Source organism: Sciurus vulgaris (genome assembly GCF_902686455.1).
Source record: "Sciurus vulgaris genome assembly, chromosome: 13".
Lineage (NCBI taxonomy): Eukaryota > Metazoa > Chordata > Mammalia > Rodentia > Sciuridae > Sciurus > Sciurus vulgaris.
The window spans coordinates 20,396,701-20,424,458 of NC_136474.1; the positions used below are offsets into that span (position 1 = coordinate 20,396,701).

The 27,758-nt window shown below is 35.3% G+C and overlaps 1 pseudogene across 1 annotated transcript; it reads left to right on the top strand.

The window, feature by feature from the left end:
- Nucleotides 1-4,240: 4,240 nt before the first annotated feature.
- On the top strand, nt 4,241-10,467 carry LOC306642496 (OTU domain-containing protein 4-like; annotated as a pseudogene). Its single transcript has one exon. The product of its transcript is annotated as an OTU domain-containing protein 4-like (transcript).
- Nucleotides 10,468-27,758: the final 17,291 nt, after the last annotated feature.

A 27,758-nucleotide genomic window follows, 5' to 3' on the forward strand; every position in this document is an offset into this window, starting at 1 on the left:
TGTTTTCATTTCTCTGTGTTATTCCAATATATAAATGTACCGTAATTTATTAATTTACTTTAATATGAATGGATGTATGAGTTTTGTTAATTTGGGAGATATTTTTTGGTATAGCCCTTAGGAGCATATTTACATGTCTCTCCCTCTTCCTCTCTCTCTCTCTTTCTCTCTATCTCTCTTTCTCCCTCTCTCTCTCTCTAGTTTTATTCTAAATGTAGTTAATTTACTTGGAAAAATGTGAGTCATTTTGAGTCTTATTTTGGGTTTGTTAGGGAGCAGAGCAGTTCTTAGTTGGGCCCCCTACTCTTCACAGTTAAGACAGGACCTATCTGAACCCTCTAACCAGTGAGGCTCAAATCCTGAGGCTTTCCAGTCTGGTGAGACAGGCTCTACTCCCAGCCCAGGAAGAACAGTGAGTTCTGCTCCCTCTACTTCTTTCAAATAGTTCTTTCCCTAGCCTCAGGAAGTTCCCTTACATTCTTGGGCTCCTCAGTGCTCTGTCAAATTGTTAAATACTCAGAAGCAAGGGATTTCTATATAACCCAGGTTAATTGATTTTTTCAAAGATTACAGGAACCCACAATGGGAAAATAACAATCTCCTCAATAAATGTCATGGGGAAAGCTATATTTCCACATGCAGAAAAATGATATTAGGACTTCTTCTTATATGGTACATAAAAATCAATTCCAAATGGATTAAGACTTACATATAAGACTTGAAACTATAAAAGTACTAGAAGAAAACTTAGGGAAAAAGATCCATGACATTGGTCTGGGCAATAATGTTTTGGATGCGATCTCCAAAGCACAAGCAACAAAAGACAAAATAGAAAAATGGTATTACAACAAACTAAACAGCTTTCACACAGCAAAGGAAACAAAAGAGGAGATAACATACAAAATGGGTAAATATATTTGCAAACCACAGTCTGATAATGCGTTGGTAACCAAAGTATATAGGAAATTCAATGGTAAGACTTAAAAATTAATGAAGGACCTAAATAAAAAATTCTCAAAAGAGAATATTATGGTTTGGATGTGAGTTATCCCCAAAATCTCACATGTGAGATAATGCAAGAAGGTTCAAAGAAGAAATAATTGTGGGTCTGGGTCATAGCTCAGGGATAGAGCACTTGCCTGGCATGTGTGAGGCACTGGTTTTGAGCCTCAGCACCACATAAATAAATAAAGGCATTGTGTCCATCTAGAATTAAAAAAAGAAAAAGAAAGAAATAATTGTTTTAGGACAGCCTTAACCCAATTAGTGAATTAATCACCTGATGGGATTGAGTAGTAATTGAAGGCAGGTGGAGCATGTCTAGAGGAGTTGGGCATTGGAGACTTGTCTCTGGGGTATATATTTGTATCAGGCAAGTGGGGATCTCTCTTTCTCTTCTTCCTGATCATCATGTGAGCTGCTTCCCTCCACTATACTCTTCTACCATGATGTTCTGTCTTACCTCAAGCCCCAAGGAATGAAGCATGCTGAGCCTGTTGTCTGTGGATTAATACCTCTTGAAAGGTGAGCCCTGGAATAAAATATCCTCCTTTACAATTGTTCTGTTTGGGTCTTTTTGTCACTGTGACAAAAAAGCTGAGTAGAGAACATACCAATGGTCAACATATATATGAATAAATGCAAAAAATCACTAATCATCAGGAAAATATAAATTAAAACCACAATGAGATATCAACTCATAACTTTTTAGAAAGCTATTTTCAAAAAGATGAAAGGTAAGTATTGACAAGGTTATGGAAAAAGGAAACCCTTATACACTGTTGTTTGGAGTATACATTAGTATAGCTATATCAGATTCTTTTCAGTATTATTCATACTAGGCAAGATATGGAATCAACCTAAGTATCCATCAATAAACAGAGTAAAAATTGGGATACACACACACACACACCCCCCCCCACACACACACACACACGTATAATTTAGTCCTAAAGAAGCAAATTCTGGCATTGATGCAAATATGAATGGATCTGAAGAACATTTCATTGAGTGAAAAAATGCAGGCTCAGAAAGAAAAATGCTGAATGATCTTATTATATATAGAATCCTATATATAGTGAAACTCATAGAAAAAGAACAAGATGATGATTATTAGAGAATGTGGGGTGAGAGGTTGGCAGATCCAGTTAAAGAATATAAAGTTTCAATTAGAGAAAAAGAATACATTAAAGAGATCTAATGTACAGCATGGTGACCATAATTAATAATAACATTATATACTCAAAAATTGCTTTTAAAGAAGATTTTAAATGTTCAGACAACAATGTATGTGATGTGGTGTTTATGTTCAATAGCACAATTCATCTATACCACAATGTAGACTTATGTCAAACATCATGAACACCATAAATACACATAATTTTACCTGTCAACTAAGTATTAATAATTCAAAAGATAAAAGGAAAAGAAAAACTGTTATTGATTCTCAGCAAAATATCATCATTGAAATTCTTAGAAAGTTGCTTTAGGGAACAATATTCTAAATAATTTTACAGATAATACAATAAATCTTATATTTCTTAAACATACTATAATAATTATACAGTTCATTAGATATACCTTACAGATTTTAAGTGAATTTTTACTAGTTTTCATGCAGACAGACTAGTTAAATTTTCTGAAATATCTCCTGTGGAATATATAAAAATTTCCTCCAGAAGAAATGTAATTATCTTTTTTTACACTCTTGATTCATTCATGAGTATATTTTTTCACTCTTTACTTTTTCTTCCCCATTATTAGACCTGGGACATTCTGAAATGTAAAGCAATTGAGAATATAATTTGATTGTATTAATGGAATTTATATTGTATATTGAAATGATTCAAAGTAATGAGGTAGTGATTGAGTTATTAGGGGAATAAGCACCAGCTCTACAGAACTTGCAGTTTTTCCATGTTTTCTAAAGTTTGAACAATGTCTGCAAGTTTGTGTATGATTGATAGAATTGTAAACACATAAACAAATTTTTTAAAAAATATATTTCAACTTGTATAGTATAAAAACACTGAAATAAACAGTATTTTAACTTTTTCATAATTCATGGAAACAAAAGAATGTCTGTACAATATGTTCCTCATTTTCTAAAAATGTTCTTGAGTGGCAACTACTCAACACCTCCCGATTCTTTGAGTGGGGAGAGCAATTGTTTGAACATTATATGGTGAAGAATCAGGTATTAGAGAATGGTTGTTTATGAAAATATACTTAGGTTTTGAAATAAGAATTTGATATTCTGTAAGGAATTCATAAACCTGAAAGTTAACTTACATACAATATCTTAGACCTAAGTGTTTAATTGGCTTATTGTGGCTCTCTTATTTTTGAGAAACTATAAACAGTAAGTTGAATTCTACCAAAATCAAAGTAATAAATGAAAAAAAAGATTGCACAAATTTTGATTTAGATGAATAAAAGAGGAACTGATGAAGTAAACATAGAAATGATATTAAAGTTTATATATTTCTTTTCTTATCCACCTAATGTTAAAGTTTTTGAGTCTCTTCTATTTTTAATTTTTATCACATTATATTTATACATAACACTAGTAGTTCGTTTTGACAGAATCATACATGCAGAGAATATCACTTGCTCCATTTCAGCCCCCAGTGCTTCCTCTTTCCCTCCCCTTTTTCCTCCCCTCTTCCCCTTGCTCTATACTCCTAGTCTTCCTGCTATTTATTTGAACAAATTATCCTATATACATATATGAACACACCTCAGTAAATTTCACAGTTACGTATAGCTAGAAAGCACCACTTTAAAATACTTTAGGGCGCCCTCCGGCGGTGGGGAAACGCAGGGCCGCGGCTTTCTCTTTTGGTTTCCTCGGCTCCCGGCGAGGGGAGCGCGCGGCGCACGCAGGGCTCGCTTCACCGAGCCGGCCCGGCGCGCGCCGGCGGCAGAGCTTTCCTCGCCCCACTCCCGTCGGGACCAGGAAACTTGTCGGGGCGGCGACCCTCGGCCCGGTGCCCGAGCGGGGCGGCGAGGCGATCGGGAAGTGACTGCTCCCTCTCGGGGCGCTCTTTCATCCCCCCGTCCCCCCGGGGCGCGTGGTCCCTCCGGGGAGGCGGCCGCGTGTGGACGGCCATGCACTAGGCAGGGCTCCCTTATGCGCCCGGAGAGCGCGGACCGCTGCCTCGGGCCGCCGCCTGCCGCCGCTCGCCGAGCTGGAGCCGGAGCCGCCGCCTGCCCCAGGCCGGCGCGGGGAGCAGCCGGCGGCGCGGCCATGTGGGGCTAGCCCGCGCGCCTGGCCTGCAGCGGGACCGGCAACGTGGAGGCGGCCGTCGGCGCCCCAGACGGCGGGGACCAGGGCGGCGCGGCGCCCCGCGAGGACGCGACGCCCATGGACGCCTATCTGCGAAAACTGGGCTTGTATCGGAAACTGGTCGCCAAGGACGGGTCGTGCCTGTTCCAGGCCGTGGCGGAGCAGGTATTGCACTCACAGTCTCGCCGTGTTGAAGTTAGAATGGCCTGTATCCACTATCTTCGGGAGAACAGAGAGAAATTTGAAGCGTTTATAGAAGGGTCATTTGAAGAGTATTTAAAACGTTTGGAAAATCCACAGGAATGGGTAGGACAAGTGGAAATAAGTGCCCTTTCTCTTATGTACAGGAAAGATTTTGTAATTTATCGGGAACCAAATGTTTCTCCTTGACAAGTAACTGAAAATAATTTTCCTGAAAAGGTGTTACTGTGTTTTTCGAATGGAAATCATTATGACATTGTCTATCCCATAAAGTATAAAGATAGCTCTGCTATGTGTCAGTCTCTCCTTTATGAATTGCTGTATGAGAAGGTATTTAAGACTGATGTTAGCAAAATCATGATGGGACTTGACACCTCTGAAGTAACTGATGAAAACAACAGTGAAATATCCGATTCAGAGGATGACAGTTGCAAGAGTAAAACTACTGCTAATGATGTCAATGGATTTAAGTCTTTGTCAGGCAATGAGCACCAGAAGAACAATGGGAGCTCTTCTCGTCTGCCTTTGTCTAGAAAGGTTCTTAAGTCACTTAACCCAGCAGTGTATAGAAATGTCGAGTATGAAATTTGGCTAAAGTCTAAACAAGCTCAACAAAAACGTGATTATTCCATTGCTGCTGGTTTACAATATGAAGTTGGAGATAAATGACAAGTTAGGTTGGATCACAATGGCAAGTTTTTTAATGCAGACATTCAAGGGGTACACTCTGAAAATGGACCAGTTTTGGTTGAAGAACTAGGAAAAAAATCTACACCAAAGAACCTCAAAGCAACTCCCCCAGAAAGCTGGAACACAGTGTCAGGAAAGAAGATGAAAAAACCTTCTACTTCCGGACAAAATTTTCATTCTGACATGGATTACAGAGGGCCAAAGAATCCAAGCAAGCCAATAAAAGCCCCATCAGCACTACCTCCTCGCCTGCAGCATCCTTCAGGAGTAAGACAACACGCGTTCTCTAGTCATTCTTCAGGGTCCCAGTCTCAGAAATCCTCCAGTGAGCACAAAAATCTTAGCAGGACACCCTCACAGATCATAAGAAAACCTGAACGTGAGAGAGTTGAAGAGTTTGATCATACAAGTCGAGAATCTCACTATTTTGGCTTGTCACCAGAAGAGCGTAGAGAGAAGCAAGCTATAGAAGAGTCTCGTTTACTCTATGAGATTCAGAACAGAGATGAACAGGCTTTCCCAGCCCTTTCTAGCTCATCACTGAGTCAGTCACCTTCTCAGAGTAGCAACCCATATGTTCAGAGAAAATCATCACATGTAAGTGATAGGAAAGGAAGCAGGCGGAGAATGGATCCAGAAGAATGAAAAGACAAAGAACCTATCCATGGACATACTCACTTGGATAAAAAACCTGAGTCAATCACATTGGAGAATACTAATGATGATAAATGTGCAAGAGTTTCATCACCATCAAAGTCAAAGAAATTAGAGTGCCCGTCTCCTGTAGAACAAAAGCCAGCAGAACATGTGTCTCTGTCAAATCCAGCTCCCCCTTTAGTTTCTCCAGAGGTACATCTCACTCCTGCGGTGCCTTCTTTACCAGCCACTGTGCCAGCTTGGCCAAGTGAACCTACAACTTTTGGACCAACAGGTGTCCCTGCTCAAATTCCTGTTTTGTCAGTGACACAGACTTTGACCACTGGACCTGATTCTGCTGTGTCCCAAGCTCATTTAACACCCTCTCCAGTTCCTGTGTCAATCCAGGCAGTTAACCAGCCCTTGATGCCTTTGCATCAGACATTGAGCCTTTATCAAGACCCTCTGTATCCTGGGTTTCCTTACAACAAAATATGAAGAGTCACTAAGTGGCAAGAACATGTACCCACAACCGTCCTTTGGCCCTAATCCATTCTTAGGCCCAGTTCCCATTGCACCTCCTTTCTTTCCTCATATCTGGTATGGGTACCCTTTTCAGGGATTCATAGAAAGTCCCGTAATGAGGCAGAATATTGTCCTGCCCTCTGATGAGAAAGGAGAATTGGATCTGCCTCTGGAAAACCTGGATCTGTCTAAAGAATGTGGTTCAGTCTTAGCAGTAGATGAGTTTCCAGAAGCCAGGGGTGAAGTTGTACACACTCTCCCTGAAGCAAGCGTGAGCAGCAAACACGAAGGCCAAGTGGAGCAGTTATCCCAGACACGAAAGGCAGATCTGAACCTGGCTTCTGCACCTTCTGGAGCAGAGGGAAAGTCTCATCTTCCTTCTCAGATTCTAAACAGAGAGAGAGAAACTGTGCCTGTTGAACTTGAGTCTAAGAGGACCATCCAAAGTCTGAAAGAAAAACCAGAGAAAGTTAAAGATCCAAAGACTGCTGCTGATGTGGTCAGCCCTGGGGCCAACTCTATGGATAGCAGAGTGCAAAGACCAAAAGAAGAGAGTTCAGAAGATGAAAATGAAGGGTCTAATATTCTGAGAAGTGGCAGATCCAAGCAGTTCTATAATCAAACTTACGGAGGCAGGAAGTATAAAAGTGATTGGGGCTATTCTGGTAGGAGTGGACACCAACACGTGAGAGGCGAGGAGACCTGGAAAGGGCAGCCCAGCAGAAGCCGGGATGAAGGTTATCAGTACCACCGAAATGTCAGAGGACGTCCGTATAGGGGCGATAGGAGGAGATCAGGGATGGGAGATGGCCACAGGGGACAACACACCTGATGGTTGTTGCTCCGATGTTCAGAACAGAAGCCCTTTCTTAGGTGGAGTATTTCTGGAGGCTTTAAAAATACATTAAAATAAAAACCCAAATTGGAACTATCTCCTCCTCTCCCCCTTTACCCTCATTCCCATTCTGGATGAGATTTTGGACATGAGTTAGGGGCAGGTGGATTTTTGGCATTGCCATTTATCTTCATTCAAAATCTGTTTTCATTTATTTATCAGGTGACTGCCCCCATAAAAAGTAGAAAATAAGTTTGTTAAAGTATTTTTTATAAACAGCCTAATATAAAACATAGATTTAGTGTTTGGTTTTTTTCCTTGTAAAAGTTTGGTTTCAATTGTTGAAAATGTGTGCTTTATAGTGTTTACTAAAGTGACAAAACACACCATTGGACACAGAATAGATTCCAAAATATAACATTGCACCAAATAGAAATATATATTTTATTATGCAGTGCCTTAGTCATAAACTGGGCTCAAATGATTCTCAGCCTAAAACACTGTTTTTTTTTAAAATGCTTCCAACCCAAAGGCCTTTCATCTCAATATCTGTCAAACTTGAATAATGTCTTCTCTTTAATATTACATATAAGGCAGCCTATTAACCTGTGTTTTAGAAATGTTGTATATAGTTCTTTTAATATTCATAGGGTATATTTTTGAATTTTGGTGAGTATTTGTTGAATTTGAGATTGCATACAAGAATAGATGTTTAAGAAATAGTAGGAAATCCAGTGAAATGGCTGTTTCCACCAAGAATTCTTAGCACTGGTGTAAATATCATGGTGCCTACTCGAAAGAAATGTAGATGCTATGCATTTTGAAAATAATCTGTATCTGTTAAAATTGCAGAAGTTTTTTAATGCCACTTTAACACTAATGCACTGACAGATTCTAAATATTTTGTGAGAAGAAATGTTAAAATTTTTTTAGCTTGACAGGTTTCTATAGACAGTGACTGTGTTGTTTTCCCTTGCACCATTGGTTATGTATCACTTTACATTTGCATGTTCAATTTGTCATGGCTGGAATTGTACGGAAATAAGAATGATTGTAATTTCTAGTTCTTATCTAGAGGATGCTGCTAGAAAATGGTTTTGCTTTGCATTTTATAGCTTGTTACTCTGGTAATATGTCTTCTATCCTGCTTCTTCCAGTCTTCAGTATTTACTAGAGTTTCCGTTGCATGTTGCACTCTGTTCTCATTTGGAGATTGAACTCTTATTAACACCGTTTTTCATTCATCTGTGTTACTTTGTAAAAATAACTGTAGCTTGTATTTCTTATTTGTACATACCAATGTGAAAATCTACCCTTTTTAAAATGTTGAGATTATCTTTTGATCAGGAGTTTGAGTGCTATGCAAATAATAGTAATTTTTCTTTGCATACCATGTATAATATACCTAGCTAAAATAGATGTGGTGGCTTTTTTTTTTTTTAAAGCAGATTACTTTAAAAAGCAAATATAATTCACTTGAATTGACAAAGCAGATGAGTTTTCTGGGTTCTCAGATAACCTGTAGGAGTGTGTGGATGTCAGCTAGGCTCAGTGAATCTCCACTGTACTGTAATAATGGTTATTTACCTCTGTGCTGTTTTAATTACCTAATGTCTATGTAACTGCTGATTTGGGTAATGATTAGCATTTAGATATTTTGTAACATAGGATTTTAGAGAGCACTTTGAAAGATAACATTTTAATATGATGGTGCTAGGTAAAAATTTATAAAGACTGGGATGGTTATATGGAAAGAAAAATTGGAAGAACCTGTTGAGGAATTTCTCTTGTCACCTTCTAAGCTAGAGCAGTTGTTGAAGGTACTGCCGAAGCCTTTTTTCCCTTAACATCAGTAGCTGAATTATGGAATGAGAAGCTTAGAGGGTCTTCTTTTTCAGCCCCCATCCTTATGTAATATTAGTTTACCTGATAATTTCTATTATGAAAATCATTTTGATATAAACACCACATTTAAAAGTTCACTGTAAGTTTGATCTCAGGAGTGAAAGAAATTGTTTCCACTGTCCATCATATTGACTTGGATTTGATCTGTTTCTGGAAATGTTTAAAAATTGGATAGGACAGAAAACTGTTGGTTTCTTCACCATCATCCTATCAGTTAATTAATGGAAGACTCATCACTCCTGAGGGAAGCACTGATTCGCTTCCTGTTTCCCATCTCTAACCTCCAGCACAGGGTGGAAACAGTGCTGAAAGAATTTTAGCAAATGGTACTTTTCTCAGTGACCTCTGGAATAAAATAACTCTGATTTTTATTAGTTTTAACATTATCAATCTTTGCATGAAAGTCAGTTTTGTTTTTTTCCTTTAGATTTGTTTTATAATGTTTCAATCCAGGGGATTTTGCCTTATGCTGAGGTCACACTAGGGCCAAGCAAGCTTTCGTCCTTCATATTAACTGTATGTCATATGTACATTGACTTGAGATATTTCTGTATAAGAAAAAAAGAGGCAAAAGTGTAGTACTGAGAATCATTTATATTTTGATTTGGAAAGTATGAAACTTTACCACATTATGATCAGACATTTTGAAGAACAAATGTTTAGACTGACCAAAGCTCTCTTGTTTTTGTTTAGTTAGGTGCTTCTTCTCAACTTGAGTCCAGCTCCCCTTCTTTTAGTATCGTGCTTGTGTCTCTTCTTCAAGTTCATTTCCCTCAGATTCATCTTCCATTCTTGCCCCGCGCTCCTGGCAGCAGGATGCTGGCAGCTGTGTTGTCCTCAAGTTGTTCCTGGTGTTCCACAAGTCCACTGTCATGGCAGACCCAGCTCAGACCTGCCTCCATCTGCCAGCAGTAGGTTTCCTGAAAACACGATGCTGAGACAGCTTATCTGAACAAACTCTTCTTGCAGCGTGTTTCCTTTGTGACTCAAGGGTGAGTTAAAATGCCTGTGAACTGCAAACTTGCTTAAGATTGACTTTGGTGCAATAAAGTTCCTTTCTAACCATTTCTGGTTTAGAAAATACTCAGCCATCCTAAAAACTAGCAATATTTATTTTTGCCTCATTTGTTTTACTTTCAGTTTTAGATGGGGTAAACTTTTTGTCTTTCACTTATGGGTACTAAGCAAGGCTCATTCCAGTGTTGCTGAAGAGAATGCGTATTTGGCTACACTGTTTCTGTGTACTGTATTTTGCTCCCTATGTTATGTCTAAAGGCTATTGTTTTTGTTTTAAAATCTTAATAATGGCTCACTTCGAGTATGTCATTTTCAAAGAACTAAGGTTTGCAATTAGTGTCAGCCATTTACTCTCCCACTGATTGGGATTTTTTTTAAGAGGTTTTCTCCCCTGCACCCCCCGCCCCCTGAAATACAAGTTTTAGAAAATCCTATAAGAGGGGTGGGTGCATGTCTTAATGCTGGGAAGCAGCAACTTTGGGGTTGGATTTACTTGAATGGATTAAAAATTGCATTGTTACAGAGCTAGAAAAAATTTATGTATGAAAAATGATAATAGCCTTACACTGAGTACAAATAATACAAGCATGTGAAGATGTGATCATTTGTGATGTTACTTGTAAAAAAAAAGTATATATACATATCTTTCGAAGTGTTGAAAGGAAAATAGTACTTTATATTCTTTATCATATCACTTTTTGTAAGTGTTGAATATATCCTGTTTATTTTTCTATGTTCTGTTTTGTAGCCTTAAGAAGTGTTTCAAAGATACCTGAATGTACAAAATAAGAGTAAATGCCCTACATGGTGTGATGCTGCATTATATATAAAACTGTGTGCATATATTAAATTTTGTCTCTTGATCCTGCTTGTGATTCTTTGGTTTCAGAGTAATCAAGTAATATAGCATGTAAATCTTAGCAGTAATCTTAGTAAACTCTTTAGAATAAGAAAAAAAAATACTTTACATAGAAGAAGGATGAGTCTTTTCACTAATTTTATCTTAAATTTTATTAAATACTCTGAATGTGCTACTTATTGCAAATACTTGAAAGTAGCACTATTAACAAAATTTAGTGACAATTAAAATTCCAAACTAATTATCTTTGTAATATCTCAGAAAAAAATATATTTAGAAATTTATTGTGATGCCATAGAATTTATCAACTTTACTCAAAATGTAGAGAGAAGTTAGACAAGTTTCCTCCGGCTCATGACAATGACAGCAACCTCTTAGCCAATAGCTTAAACCTATTTCCAAACTTATTTTCATTTATTTTAAATACTTGTGAAAACAGCTATCTTTCAAGTAAGCTATTTTTCTGTATTCGCAAAGTTACCTTCTGATATTTCTCCCCTGTTTTTTTTTTTTTTTTTGGCAGTGCTGGGAATTGAACCCAGGACACTCTGTGCATGCTAGACAAGCACAGTACCACTGAGCCACATTCCCAGCCCTGTAGTTTTAATTAGACCCACAGTTTTGCTATTCAATGAATTTGAAACATCCATTAAATCATAGATTTCTGGTTTGAAAAAAAGTGGATGTCTTGAGATAAAATAATCTGTTTTAGAGGGGAAATGGCAGTTAACATTTGAATTTGTTGAATTTGACATGTCTTTAAAACATCCAAGAGAAGAGGAGAAGGAGGTTATCAAATATGTGAACTCAATATGGAAATAAAGATTATGTGTACACAACATGTAACTGATAATCAAAACCACAAATGCCTCATGGTGTGCAAAAATTAATTTACAAGAGCAGAGAAAAGAGCCTAGAACAAACATCAACAAATATTTTTGCAACAGGTAAAATAAGAAGAACATGCAAAGAACACAAAAGACTAGACAGGTGCTAAAAAACCAGGAAAATGAGGGACTATTGGAATCCATGTAGGTGAACTCACTTCAGGCTCAAAATGCCACTAGAAGTCAAATGATGGGAACTATTATTGCCAGAAGCTAAGGTCAGATAAGAATATATGCATAAATCAAATACCAATTTGGAAACAGAAGCCTTAATCACTGATAACAAATTCTCAAAGTTCTTCAGCTTACTTAACAAGGCCTTCCTCTTCTCACAATCTAACCAGTTGCTCTGAACTTGTTTCAGGTTTTAATATTGGCCATACTTTCTTTCACCTTCATCTTTTTGTGCTGACCTCTTTCCACTTCAGTCCTATCCATATTCTTTTCCTGATTAATTCCTAATTACCAGATCGTAGTACTGGATTTGATATCACTTATTCCAAGAGATATGCCCTGATAGTGTTGTTTATAAATTCACTTTTTTTATTTATTAAAATGTACCCTTGCATGCCTGTAATCCCCATGACTCAGCAAGCCAAGGCAGGAGGATCACAAGTGAAAGTCAGACTCAATAATTTAGTGATGGCCTAAGCACAATAGCAATACGCTGTCTCAAAATAAAAAAAATAAAAACCTGGGTGTATGGCTTAGTGTTTGAGTGCCCCTGGGTTCAATTTCTGGTACAAAAAATTAAAAGAAAAATAAAAATAAAAATGTAGCCTTTGCAGTAAGCAAGAGAGATTAAGGCAAAGTAAGAATCAGCAGCAATCTAATTTCCCACCTAGTCAAGTGCACTAACAAATTATCTGATGTAAGTATTTTGGAATTCAGGAGTCTAGTCAACACTTTCAACATATAGCACAATACTCAGATGGTGAAATTTCACTAACTTCAGTGAATTTCAAATCATATCATGGTAACTGCTACTCATCTTCCACTTCATAGTCCAATGTCAAGAAGATGTGCACATGTTCCCGGGGCAGCTTCCATGTACCCTGTGAGAAACTGGGTAAACTAAAAGACCCAATCTTCCAAATATGAAGAATTTCTGTTCTGATCATTGACTGCTTTTCCTATAGTGGAGTGTAGGCAAAAAGATAAACTACCATTTTTACAAGTCTGTCTTTCTCTCTGACCATAGTAATTTCTAGGAAATTTAAAAGTTCAACACCTGATTCATCACCTTGTTTTTCTATTTTTTTCCTTTTAGGAAATTAGGTGTTATAACACTAGAATATTCAAAAGTATCCATATGTAAAGTAGACTTTAAAATGTTATCACATATGCTCAGAAAAACAGTCAAAGTCATAATAAAAACCATTAGAAGACCTTAAATTGACACCTCAGAATAAGTTATAACCCAAATATAGCCCACAATAATAATATAGAAGCAAGAAATAACAAATCTTAGGGAAGGAAGAGATGCCACCAGTATAAAATTAAAATGTCTAGTTTTTAAAAACAAAAACAAAAACAAAACAAAAAATAACAAGGCACACAAGGACACAAATATAGAGTTCATTCAAAGAAAAATGTCAACAGAATTATTCCCTGAGAAATTGTAAATGTTGAACCTCCTACAGAATGATTTAAAATAACAATACTAAAGAAAATCAAATATCTAAATGCATTGCAACATGAACAAAATTAAGAAAAAATGTGTGAACAAATAGAAAAAGGAATAAAACACATAAAATGTAACTGAAAGGAAATCTGGAGAAGAAAAGTACAATAAGCAGAATGAAAATATCACTAGATGGATTGAAAAGTTGATTTGAGCACACAGAAAAAGAGAACTAGTAAACCCAAAGAGAGGACAACCAAAAGTATATAGCCTGGGGGAAAGGATTTTTTTTCTTTTTTTTTTTTATTGTAAACAAATGGGATACATGTTGTTTCTCTGTACATGGAGTCAAGGCATACCATTTGTGTAATCATAAATTTACATAGGGTAATGTTGTTTGATTCATTCTGTTTTTTTTCTTCCCCCCACCCCTCCCACCCCTCTTTTCCCTCTATAGAGTCCTTCCTTCCTCCATTCTTGCCACCCTCCTTAACCCTAACCCTAAACCTAACCCTAACCCTAATGCTAACCCCTTCCACCCCCCATTATATGTCCTCATCCACTTATCAGCAAGATCATTCATTTGAATCTCAATGAAATTAAAAGAGACAAATTCAAAAAGGTCTACATTAAGGTACATTATAACTCAATTATCAAAAGTCAAAAGCAAAGAAGGAATTTTGAAAGCAGCAAAAGACGTACAATTTATTATATAAAAGGGTCATTCGTAAGATTTTCAGCAGATTTCTCATCAGAAATTTTGGAGTCGAGGCATTGGGTTGATATATTCATAATTTTGATGGAAAACAAAATAAAACAAAATAAAGAAAATATCTCTCAACTAAGAGTCCTATGTTTGGGAAAAGGAAAAAGCAAGAAGATATAACAACAGTAAACCATTATAAATAAATAAATTTTAGATAAGTAGACAAATAGGGAAGTTCTACAACACAGTAAAACAAATAAATCTATCAGACATACACAAAATACTCTATCCAACAATTACACAACATGCAGTTTTCTCAAGCACTCATATTCTTTGGGGCAGACTTGAAGAAACTGAAATCCCTGTGCACCACTAGTGTGGGTATAAAGTTTTATAAACTCCATGGAAAACAATTTGGTAGATTCTCAAAAAATCAAAAGTAGAATTATCCAGATTGGATAAATATATCCAATTGTATTATCCAGAAGTTTCACTTCTGAGTATATATCCAAAAAGACTGAAAACAGGACAATGAACGGATATTTATAATAAAAATTGTATACTTTCATTCATGTAAGGCATTTAAAATAATCAAATACAGCCCTGCAGAAAAACAAACTCACAAAACAAAACATTCTAACTAGAAGAAAAAAACATTTCTTTGAAATAAAAGGTACTTTCCTCCTTCCGGTTATGCTTAAAGAGGAAGGATATAGGAGATTTCTCTGAGGAGAAACATAAAATTCATACTGTATTTACTTGGTTTCAGGAAACCCAGAGATTATCAAAATGAGACTTTTATGTCAAGGAAGAGTGAGCTCCTTGGTATAGCAGAGGGTTTTATCTGTGAAAATGAATTTAGCATATTTCATAATATTTACATATGTCTCCAGATTGCATTTTCTTGGACTTACAACAAGAAGAAGAAATTCAACAGAGAAAGAATACGGCCATAAATGATGCTACAAAACTCCACAGACTTATGCTCCAAAAGAATAAATGTATGGCATAATATGCCAGATATGTAGTCCTCATTATAGAAAAAGTAGCCAACAGAAAGCTGGAGAAAGGCATGAGGAAAACCTTGGAATTCTTCCCAACTGGACTTGAACATTGGACCACAGTCAGTTGTATCAGAAAGCTACCCCATTACCAGCACCATGCTATTGCAGTGAGGCAGAAAGGGCTTGTTCGTTATTCCTAGTGATTCATCTTAGTATCACTTCCTGCAAGAAACTTGTCAGGACTTAGTGGAAACCCTCAAGATCAATACTGAATTCATGTCTTCACTTGAACAACCCAAAACAAAACATTCTGAAGAGCTAGCAATGAGTATATGGACATGAAAAAGTTTCACGTTGATAAAAGTAATATATTGCATGTAATTTCAAAATAATGAATTCAAAATAGAAAAGATGTGGTTCAGAAATCCCACGAGGGTTGGAGGAAAGACAGAGGTTTAGACAACCTTAGTTCTGTCATGTAACTCTATAAGGAGAATAAAAAGGGAAATATAGGAGGGAAGATAGGGAAGACCATATGGAATAGGTTAATTATGTGAGTAACAGATGTGCATTAATCTTCACTGGGCAAATAAGTTTTCAAATTATATATATATATATATATATATATATATATATATATATATATATATATATAACATGAGTGTTAACTTGAAAGCAATAAGAAGGAAAACCCAGGCTTTTTGAAAATTACTTATAGAAATTTGCTATGTTAAATGTATGAAAAAAATGAAAAAGTTTAACTCATTCTCTAATAAATAAAATTAAGGAGAATATTTGAAAACAAAGACAATTTCCTATCAGGCAGAACAATCAGAACTAATATCTGTATTATTGAAGAACATTAAAGGAACAATCAGAATTCAAAAATGTTGGAGATTTTCCTAGAAGCAGAATCTTCCAATGAGAGAATATACTGTTTTAGTAGATGAGAAATTCCATGGCTAAGGTTTAACTATTAATAATGTGGCTTTATAAGCTGCTATTTTTTTACTTAATATAATGATAATACTTCACATACTATTAAATGCACTTACTCTACCATATGATTTTTAATGATTCCAGATTTTTCAACCATATACTAGTATATCATAAATTACTTATTTGGTTTCCCTTTATAGAATAATTAAACATTTTTTTTTATCAGTACAAACAATGTGCCATATAATGGCCTTTCAATCACTGGAAAAAGGTTGAAAAGGCTAAAGGATGGGTGCATTCAAAAGTCTTTTGCAAGATGTCCTCCAGAAATCTCACAGTACATTATGGTCCCACCAACAGTGAGCAAGCATGCCTGCTTCCTTATGCTCATGGAACATTGAAAAGCTATTGAGCCAATAGGCACAATATAAAAAGGCAAGGATACAATCCAGATGTATCTAGGCCAAGACCAGTAAGTGGCACTAATGTCATGTTGAAAATTTATAAAAGGAAAAGCTAAACATGTAATTATAATTAAAGGTGAAAAAAGTTGAAATTGAAATGGGACTTAGTAATTGCATAGAGAGTAATGCAAGAATTTTAGCTTTAGAGAAAAGTATTTTTACAATGTAACACATTGGTGATTACTAGTACTTTGCTATTATTAAGACATTTATAATTATAAAATTATTTTTATTATCTAAAAGCACAAGAACCTCAAGAATTGAGAGTCAATGCTAAGCCATTTAGGAAGCTTCAGAGCAATATTTGTGTGTGTGTGTGTGTGTATAAAACATTGACTATTTAATCCAGCATTATACCACTGGGCTACTTCTGCAGTCCTTTATATATTTTTATTTTGAGACAGTGTCTCACTAAATTTCCCAGGCTGACCTCAAAATGGAGATCCTCTTGCCTCAGTCTTCTGAGTCGCTGGGATTACAGGCATGAACCATCTTACCCAGTGGGACAATAGTGTTGTTCTACTCAGCTTTTTCGCTGCTATGACTAAATGACCCAACCAGCACAACTTTAAAGGAGGAAGAGTTTATTTAAGGGCTCATGGTTTCAGAGGTCTTAGTCCATAGAAGCCTGGCTTCACTTCTCCGGGCTCATGGTGAGGCTGAACATAATGGCCGAAGAGCGTGGCAAAGGGAAGCAGCTCACAATCATGAACAGGAAGCAGAGAGAGAGAGAGATTCCACTCTCCAGATTTAAAATATATACTTCATAGCCATGCCCCCAATTCCCACCTCCTTCAGCCATACCTTACCACTTCAGTTACCATTCAGGATTAAATCACTGACTGGGAAAAAGACTTTTACATCCCAATCATTTCTCCTCAGAACCTTCTTACACTGTCAAACACATGAGCGTTTAGGGGACACCTCACATCCAAACCATAACAAGGATGGTTTAAGAACATAATAGTTTAAGAACATTAAATAAAGAAAATGCATACATATCTTTAGCATAGTTTCTGGCTCATTAAAATAGCTAATATTTATTAAATTTTACTACATTTCAAACATACATCTTTGTGTATGCTTTTGCTCATTAATTCTCACAGACAAACAAATGAAAGCTATGGAACAGGCAACATTATTATTATTCATGTGTTATAGAGAAGAAATCCAAAATACAAGAAGATTAAGAAATTGGTCAGGTCACACAGTATGGGACTACCTGGTGGACAAGCCAACTAATTCTAGAGCTCTCTTTCCTAATCCTCCCTTCCTATTGCTTCTGTAAAGTGACCATTCAAAAAACATCTGTCTATAATTATAACAAATGTCAATTATGTAAACTCTATTTTCAAAATCATAGTTTGTTATAATGAAAACAGTCATACATATTATTGTTTTGATGGTCCCTCAGGATGCATTTCAATAAGCTGCATATGCAATTCATTTAATTTAACTTTGTTTATAAACACTTGTAACAGATTTTTTTAAATTGTAGTAGCTCTGGAGAAGAAAGTTTCCTGAGTTTTATAAAATGAATCCTTATTGTCTACTTGCAATATACTTAGCAGCAGGATAGAATCTTTATACTCCAGGATTAACTAAGGCCAGACTCTTGATGTGAATATTCTCTAAGTAATTATATTTTGATTTAAGGTCCTTCCTTGAATAATTTGGTCTTTGCTCTATAGTGAGCACCTGCTGAAAAGGTAGATGCTCTGTCATCAAGATTTTAGACTTAAAGAATCTTCAGGTAAGGGTGGGATAGAATTCCCCAAGGACATGTGATGGAAAAGTTTCACATCTTTGAGCACCAAGGATTTGGAATTTGAGGAGATTTGGATGAAATGCCCTGTGAAACTCACATCATACTTCAGTTTTCTTGCTTAGTGTTATTAGTGAAAATGACTCACCTTAGTAGGATACTTATTTTAATCAGATCCCCAAATTTACAGGTACCTTTATTGATGAAGGTAACAGTGATATTAGAATTCCAGACAAATAGCCTATTATTACTCATTACATTTATCACTCTTTCAAAGAGAGTACTGTATATACCCATTTCATTCTATTAATAGTGTGCAGTTAAGCCTGTCAAATAAAGAGGCTTACTCTGGAATTTGAAGGCCAGAATTTATACTCTGCTCGGGTCCATCAGGCTCAGAGACACTAGGCAAGTTAACCTCTTCAAACTTTAGTTCTATCAACTATAAAATTTATTAATAATGGTATCCAGTCATGTGAATATTATAAAGATTAAATGAAATAACATATATAAAGAACTTGGTCCAGTTCTCTGATTTAAAATGTGTCAAGTGAAAAATATTTAATCATGAATTTTTCAATGCCAACTCATGTTTAATATAACTGATCGGAATTAGTTGTACTTTAATAAAGCATTGGCTGCAGCTGTATTAACAAATTATAATTTTATTTATCCTACAGAGTTAATTCTACCCTCACAGCTAGAAATTCATAATACATACACACTCATACAATACCCAGAAATGCTTATCTCACCAGCTTAGTATAATGGGATTGCTTTCTTTTTAAAGTTCTATGTATTATAAGTTGTTTTTTTTTTTTTTTTGCAAGCACATAAAATTCTATGAATATGTAAAGCAAATTTCAAAATCTATTACATGGGTCTTATTGATACCATTTATTTATATTCTTTGGTGGATTATTTGATGTTATATATTGTTCACATCATTTATAGACAGAAGATTAAAAGGAAGCAAAATTTTCTCCAGCAATGAAACAGCATGGCCAGGTGATTTGCAGTAAAGTGAAAATCCTTGAAATCCACCAAAAACCGTTATTTCAACTGAAACACAGAGTCCATGAAGGAGAGAAAGAAGGGCTAACTTTGGACATAAAAGGGTCAGATGTAGTAACTTTGGAAGCCAAGGTTAAGTAGTTTGAATCATCTAGAATCTCTTGGAAGTCACAGAGAGTTTTTAAATTCAGAAGTGGCATAATTAGACCTCCTTTGCGGAAGTTCTCTGTGGATTGGGAAGAGATGAGAGAAGAACAATACTAGGGGTCAAGAGCAATAGTGACCTGGTCTGGATGCTGTATCAAGAATAACACTTGGTGATTGATTGAAAAAGGATGTTGGTCATTCTAAAGCTTCAGCTTTTTTTTTTTTTTTTTTTTTTTTTTTTTTTGTGGTGCTGGGGATTGAACCCAGGGACTTGTATTGCAAGGCAAGCACTCTACCAACTGAGCTATATCCCCAGCCCAGCTTCACCTCTTCATAATTTATAGTAAAATTTACTAGGAAGGATCACAAAGATGGATTGTGAAAAGAAGGCTGACTTAAATTTGTTCAGTTTGGGAGGTATCATAGTCAAGATTCAAAGGAGTATTAAACACAATAGGCTAGTCTCTGCTGAACAAATAAGCAAAGTCTAACATAGGAGTAATTTAAATTGATAGACATTGTGAAAAACAGCAAGGAGTCTGATATTTTACTTGATTTGCTAGCTAAACAGAAGACACTGAAGGGCCAATGATTGACAGTTTAAGACTCCTGTGACATAGGCAGAGATGCCTCAGCTCAGCAGGCATTAGAGCTTCAGGGTCCTGTGGATACTTCTTCCTCCACAAGCAAAAGGGGGTGAGGAAACAACAGCCCTTGTGGTTGCCATGCACACATTTGGGGAACCTCCTGTTTAGGAAAGTCGCATTATTTAAAGGATGATACTAAACCAAGTCATCTTAAAGTTTAAATTGGGACATCATTGTGTACGCATAGACCACTAGAAAGGGTGACCCATCCCTTTGAGCAGTGCAAAAATTATGTAGAAAATATCCTAAAATGACAAGGAATACACCCTGAGGTGGGAAAACAGCAAGTTCCTCGGACAATAAAAGATTTTGGCAGTTCTTAACACTTTTGAGCATAGAAGAGGGCTGTGATAGTGTATTGTCTTAGGACACAGTTTATCATAAACTTGTCCATGATAGTTAGTATAGCAATCATATGAAGGGAGACTTTCTTTCTTTAGTTACAGAAGTAGTGAAGTGGCATTCAGTCACTGGAGCTTAGAGTTGATGAAAGAGCCAAAAAATTCCATTGGAAAACTTCTAGAACTCATAAAATGAATTCAGTAAATTAGCAGAATATAAAACTAATGTTCATAAATCTAATGAAATTTTTCTCTGAAAGAGAAATTAGGAAAACTACCACAATCACAATAAAAAAATAATTGGGAATCAATCAAAGAAAAGAGGTGAAAGACCTCTACAATGAGAACTACAGAACACTAAGGAAAGAAATTAAAGAAAACCTTAGAAGATGGAAAGATCTCCCATGTTCTTGGATAGGCGAATCAATATTGTCAAAATGGCCATACTACCAAAAATGCTATACAAATTCAATGCAGTTCCAACTAAAATCCCAATGATGTACCTCACAGAAATAGAGAAAGCAATCATGAAATTTATTTAGAAGAATACGAGACCCAGAATAGCTTAAGAGATCCTTAGCAGGAAGAATAAAACTGAGGGAAAACTGGAAATCCATATGCAGCAAAATGAAACTAAAGCCCTACCTCTCACCCTGCACAAAACTCAACTCGAAATGGATCAAGGACCTCAAAATCAAACCAGCATCCCTGCACCTAATAAAAGAAAAAATAGGTCCAAATCTTCATCATGTCAACTTAGGATCAGACTTCCTTACCAGGACTCCCAAAGTACAAGAAATAAAAGCAGGAATCAATCATTCAGATCGATTCAAACTAAAAAAACTTTATCTCAGCAAAGGAAATTATCAACAATGTGAAGAGAAAGCCTAGAGTGGGAGAAAATCTTTGCCACACATACATCAGATAAAGCACTAATCTCCAAAATCTATAAAGAATTCAGAAAACTTTACACCAAGAATACAAATAACCCAATCAATAAATGGGCTAAGGAAATGAGCAGACACTTCACAGAAGAAGATCTACAAGCAATCGACAGATATATAAAAAAAAAAGTTCAGCATCTCTAGTTATAATAGAAATGCAAATCAAAACTACCCTAAGATTCCATCTCACCCCAATTAGAATGGCTATTATTAAGAATACAAGCAACAATAGGTGTTGGCGAGGATGTGGGGAATAAGGTACACTCATATATTGCTGGTGGGGTTGCAAATTAGTGCAGCCACTCTGGAAAGTAGTGTGGAGATTCCTTAGAAAACTCGGAATGGAACCACCATTTGACCTGCTATCCCACTCCTTGGCCTATACCCAAAGGACTTAAACTCAGCATACTACAGAGATACAGTCATGTCAATGTGCATAGCTGCTCAATTCACAATAGCCAGATTGTGGAACCAATCTAGATGCCTTTTAATAGATAAATGTATAAAGAAACTGTGGTATATATACACAATGGAATATTATTACTCAGCCATAAGGAACAATAAAATTATGGCATTTGCAGGCAAATGGATGAAGTTGGAGAATATCATGCTAAGTGAGATAAGCCAATCCCAAAAAACCAAAGGCGGAATGATCTCTGTGATAAGCAGATGATGATACATAATGGGGGATGGGAGGGAGGCAAGAATGGAGGAAGGATGGATTGATATAGAGGAAGAGAGGGGTGTGAGGGGTTGGGGTAAGGAAAAATAACAGAATGAGACAAACATCATTACCCCATGTACATGTATGATTATACAAATGGTGTGATTCTACTTTGTGTACAACCAGAGAAACAGCAGTTGTACCCCATTTGTATACAATGAATCAAAAATTTAAAAAAATAGAAATTGGGGGCTGTTCACAATAGCCAAGTTATGGAACAAACCTAGGTGTCTGTCAACAGATGAATGGAGAAAGAAAATGTGGGATATATATATATATATATAAATGTGGGATATTATATATATATATTATATATATATATATAAAATCAGAAGTAAGACCAGGATTTATACTATATGTTTGAATATATCACAATGAATCTCATTTTATGCATAATTATAATAACCCAGCAAAAACTTTTTTTATAAACGAATAAAGGTTGCTGATTGTTGCACTCCAAAAACAAAAGAAAAGAAAAAAGAAAAAAGAAACTTTAGCTGGACCAATAATCATTGATGGAAGCCAATGAAGGGGAGAGAACCAGAGACTGGTAAGTTACTAACTGTGGCTGAGCACTATTGGTTTCTCTAGAGCTTGTTTTATTATGCTTATTAAGTGAAACTTTGAGGAACACCATCACAGTTCCAGCATAGCCCAGATGCCTCATGAGAGAGTTCTCCATTATTTTATTTATGCATTTGATAAATCACAGAATACATTCTTTCTAGTATTATTTACTTCAAATAAACATTATTTTAGAAAAGTTATAAGAAATATAAAATATTTTACTTTAGCTTCACGTATTCCTTTCTCAACATATTTTCTTTTTTATATAGATTCAAATTTATGACTATATCATACCTTTTCTTTCTTAAATTTTCTTTCAAGATTTCTTGCATGACATGTCTAACAATGAATTCCATCAGACTTCCTTTGTCTGGAGGGTCTGTGTTCATTTTTGCCTTCAAAGTACAATGTCACTGCATGTGGAATTGTAGTTTGTGTTGTTGTTATTTTTTAACACTATATATTCCACTCCACTGTCTTTCTGCCTATTGTTTTATAAAGAGGTCACTGTAATTCTTATGCTGTTCCTCTATAAGTTAATTTTTCTTCTGGTGTCTTTCAAGGTTTTCTTCTTGCCTTGGGTTTTGCAGTTTGAATATATCCTTGTTTGTTGTTTGTTTGATTTTGTTGCTGTTTTTTTCTTTATTTTTATTTTTATTTATTTTGTTAAAATACTTTTTACTTTTACAGACACATTTTGATTCATTGTACACAAAAGAGGTACAACTTTTCATTTCTATGGTTGTACACAGTGTAGATTCACACCATTCATGTAATCATACATATATATAGGGTAATACTGTCTGTTTCATTCTACTGTTTTTCCGTTCCCACTCCCTCCCACATCTTTTTCGTCTACACCAAAGTTTCCTTCATTCTTTTCTTCCCCCATCCCCCCCCCCCTCGTTTTATATTGTCAAGCACTAATCAGAGAAAACATTCAGCCTTTGGTTTTTTGGGCTTGGCCTAATTCACTTAGCATGATATTTTCCAACTTCACCCATTTACCAGCAAATGCTATAATTTTATTTTTCTTTATGGCTGAGTAATATTCCATTGTGTATATATACCACACTTTCTTTATCCATTCGTCAATTGAAGAGCATCTAGGTTGGTTCCACAATCTAGCTATTTTAATTGAGCAGCTATGAATATCGATGTGGCTGCATCACTTTAGTATGCTGATTTAAAGTCCTTTGAGTATAGACCAAGGAGTGGGATAGCTGGGTCAAATGGTGTTTCCATTCCAAGCTTTCTGAGGAATCTCCATACAGCTTTCTAGAGTGGCTATATCAATTTGCAACTCCACTAGCAAAGTATGAGTGTGCTTTTTTTGTTGCTGTATTTATACATGCATCTCATGTTTTCTTATCTTACTGAATCTGTGGATTGATGTTTCTCTTTAACTTTGGAAAGACCTTTAGCAAATATTACTCCAAATATTTTTCTGTTATTTTCTTTATTTTGCCACTCCTATTAATCTAATTATATCTATGTTGCTTTTTGAAATTATCCCACATTTCTGGATAGTTTTTTTTTCTTTAAATTCTTTTTTATCTTTGCACTTCAGTTTGAGAACTTTCTATTGACCTATTTTCAAGCTCAGTAATTTTTTCCTTAGCTGCATTCAGTTTGCTGGTAACCTGTGAAAAGCAACCTAATTTCTGTCATAACATTTTGCTACCTAGAGTTTTCTTTTGACCCTATTTAAGAATTTCCAGGTCTCTGCTTACATTTGCTACCTATATGTGCATTTATCTAATTCCATCAGGGCCCTTAATATATTAATTACTCTTTTATTTACAATTTTGGTCATCCTTATATCTGCACTGTATCTGAGTCTGGTTCTGATGCTGTTTTGTCTTTTAAGATATTATTTCATTGCTTTTTATTTTTCTTTCTTTCTTTTTTTTTCTTTCTTTTTTTTTTAACAACAAACGTTCATTATCAGGTAGTAGGAGAATTTTATGGCTCAACAGCTTTTTTTCAGGTAGGCAGAAGGTATTCATGCATGCATGTACCTGTCTCTCCAGATTTCAGTTGACACCTTGTCCTGCAATTTTATGGTCTGATGGATCAAAGAAAAGTCACTGCTTTTTGTTTTTTTTGTTTTTTTTTTGTTTGTTTGTTTGTTTTTTTGTGGTACTGGGGATGGAACTTGGGGCCTTGTAATTTCAAGGCAAGCACTCTACCAGCTGAGCTGTCTCCCCAGCCCAAGTCACTGGATTTTAGTTGGTTCAATTGTTTTTTTTTTTGTTTGTTTGTTTCTTTCTTTCTTTCTTCCTTTTTCTTTTTTTTTCTTGTGTAAGGATAAGAGTGACAGCTGTCCTACTGTACACATTGAGGCTGAAACTGGAAATTACCTCAACTTCTTTTTAAACATAAATTTCACTATTATCATAAAAGTACTATGAGTTCAATGCAGAAAAACTTGGGATTTATTGAATCAAAACAATACAACAATAAAATACCTAAAATGCTCATCATGTAAATGAGTCAAGTTTAATATTCTCCAAGTTTAACATGAATGTTCACATTTTTTATTGTGCTGCACATATTTTATTTAGTCATTTCTATATTGAATATTTAAGTTGATTCTAATATTAAACTAGTAATAATATGGTAATATCTTACCCTGAATTTTCTTTTTTTAATTCATACATCATGCAGTTGAATTACCTGACAGAACAACTTTAGAAACATGTTTTATGGTTGTCCTTGAGTTGTATTTTCCCTTTCTGTTCTCAGAATAGCAAAATTTAATTTTTACCCTTCATAATATCCTGTTTGTTTTCTCACTTGCATTTCTAGAACAACCATCTTAATTAGACAATCAAAACCATAAACTTGCAATATCATGACTGCTCTCTGTACACTGAACATAATTGTTAGTGTATATGGATATTGTATCATTATCATACAGCATTCAGATAGTGAAACTTCATGGTATACATTTCCAAAGAATTCTTCATGATTCAAAAAAAATTAATTGTACTACTTATTTATTTTAATCTAAGTTTAACTTTGCTTTTAAGGTTCATTTGCTTCCATATGTTTTTATTATCACCTGCTAGAATCCAACTAAATTTTACACCATTTACAGAGCTCAGCCTGTGTTTTCTCTATTACATGGCATGTATTCTTCACTTCATCTAGAACACCCTGCCTTAAATCTGTCTTTGCTTAAATCCTATCATTTAGAGCCTTGCTCAAATATTACTTTATCTAAAAATAGTATGCCCTGATCCTTTTAGCTGGCAGTTTAATTTCCATATTCTGAAAACTTTCAGTTTTTATTATTTGTGTTCATTGGGAATCAACAATATTTAATTATAACCCCAAGAAAGCATGTTATTGGGAGACAGAGGATAAAATGGTGAATGTGGAAAATGTAGGAGAATGTGGTCTTGGTATAATGCTTTCTTTTTATCAAACTCAAGCTAGCAGTAAAATAAGATGTTAAGGAAAAATGCATGTTTAGCTAGTACATTACATAATCTTCCTCAAATATTATAAATGTTATATCGAGTGAGTATTTGACAGGGGCCGTATCACATTCTGTTCTTAACTAATCTGTATGAGAAGTATTTATAACTGAGATATTTTATTGAAGTTTTTGTTTTTCTTTCAGTTCAGATCCTGGTCTGTGTTATGATAAGTTATTTGCTTTGGAAAGTTCTACTTTTGCTATGAGACTAGTGTTTACTTAAGGTCACTTTTAACCTATCTGGGATAAATTAACTGCCTTTATAGGTTTTCTGAAACAAAACATGAATCCTATGTGTTTAAAAGAGTTTTATTTCATTTCTTTCCTCACTACTCTAAGATATAGATTTTGAAACAGAATCCTTGCTTAACGGTCAGTGCATCTCCCTAACTGTCACGGTGAGCTTTCTTGACATATTATGAACTGTAAGACTAAAAAGAACATTATTATGAGCAAATGCTGAGAAAAGAAAACAAAATAGTTGCTCATATGGAAAAACTTGCTTAAAGGACATTCTACATAACATATTCATGGGTTATTTTCCTTGCAGGAAGGAAAACAAAACTCTTCTTGAGTAGTAAACTCATTCTTGACAGTATTCCTGAGGATATTTTTCTTGTTGGAACATATATAACACTGTTTGTGCCTTTAGCAAACACAGCTCAAACACATATAGTGTGAAAAAAGTTGCTAATTCCTTCACAACGGCTCATCAACCCTCAGGAACCCCTACAGATTTATTTCTCTAGTTTACCAAATTAATTTTGCTAAACCTATTAAATTATCTGTATTTCAAATGCTTTTATAATATGATTAAAAATTCTTTGATTGCATTTAAAAATCTGTATTTGCAGAGTAAAGAAAAACAAGTAAGAAATGAAAATGAATCAAACTGCTTATAGTCCTGGAGCATTTAATAAGACCAAAGCTGAACTGCCATTGAGCAAAAGGATCAAAAGTATAGCTGTAGCTCTGAAAATGATTATTCTGTGATGGCAATATTTTAATGGTCTTCAATGAATACTAGCTAAATCAAAAACATATCAACACATCTAATCTTATACAATAAATACGGTCCAATGAACTATCAGGGAAATGTTTATGAATGCACAAACACATATACATGTTCATGAACACATATTCACAATGACTCATAAATTATGACCACTTTGAGTATAATGAGAAAATCATTTTATCTGTTTAGAAAGTATCCTAAATTCTTCTGAATTTATTCAGGAAATTGATCAAATGTAAAAGAAAAAAATAAGCAAACTTTATTTGACTGAGATTCATCTTCAGTATGAAGCAGATGTTTAATATTTTCTGCTTTTTTGTCTGCGTGTGACAAATAGAATAGCAGATGAGGGAAATCCATTTCCAAAATACATTCATTAAAACTTTACTCAAGTGCATTATATTCATATTGACTTGAATGTCAAGTCAATTTGACTAAAATGCAGGTTTTAGAAGATTTTTTTCCATCTTGAATAATTATGAGCCTAATTTACAAATATTCAACATATTATTATGCCTGGAAAACCC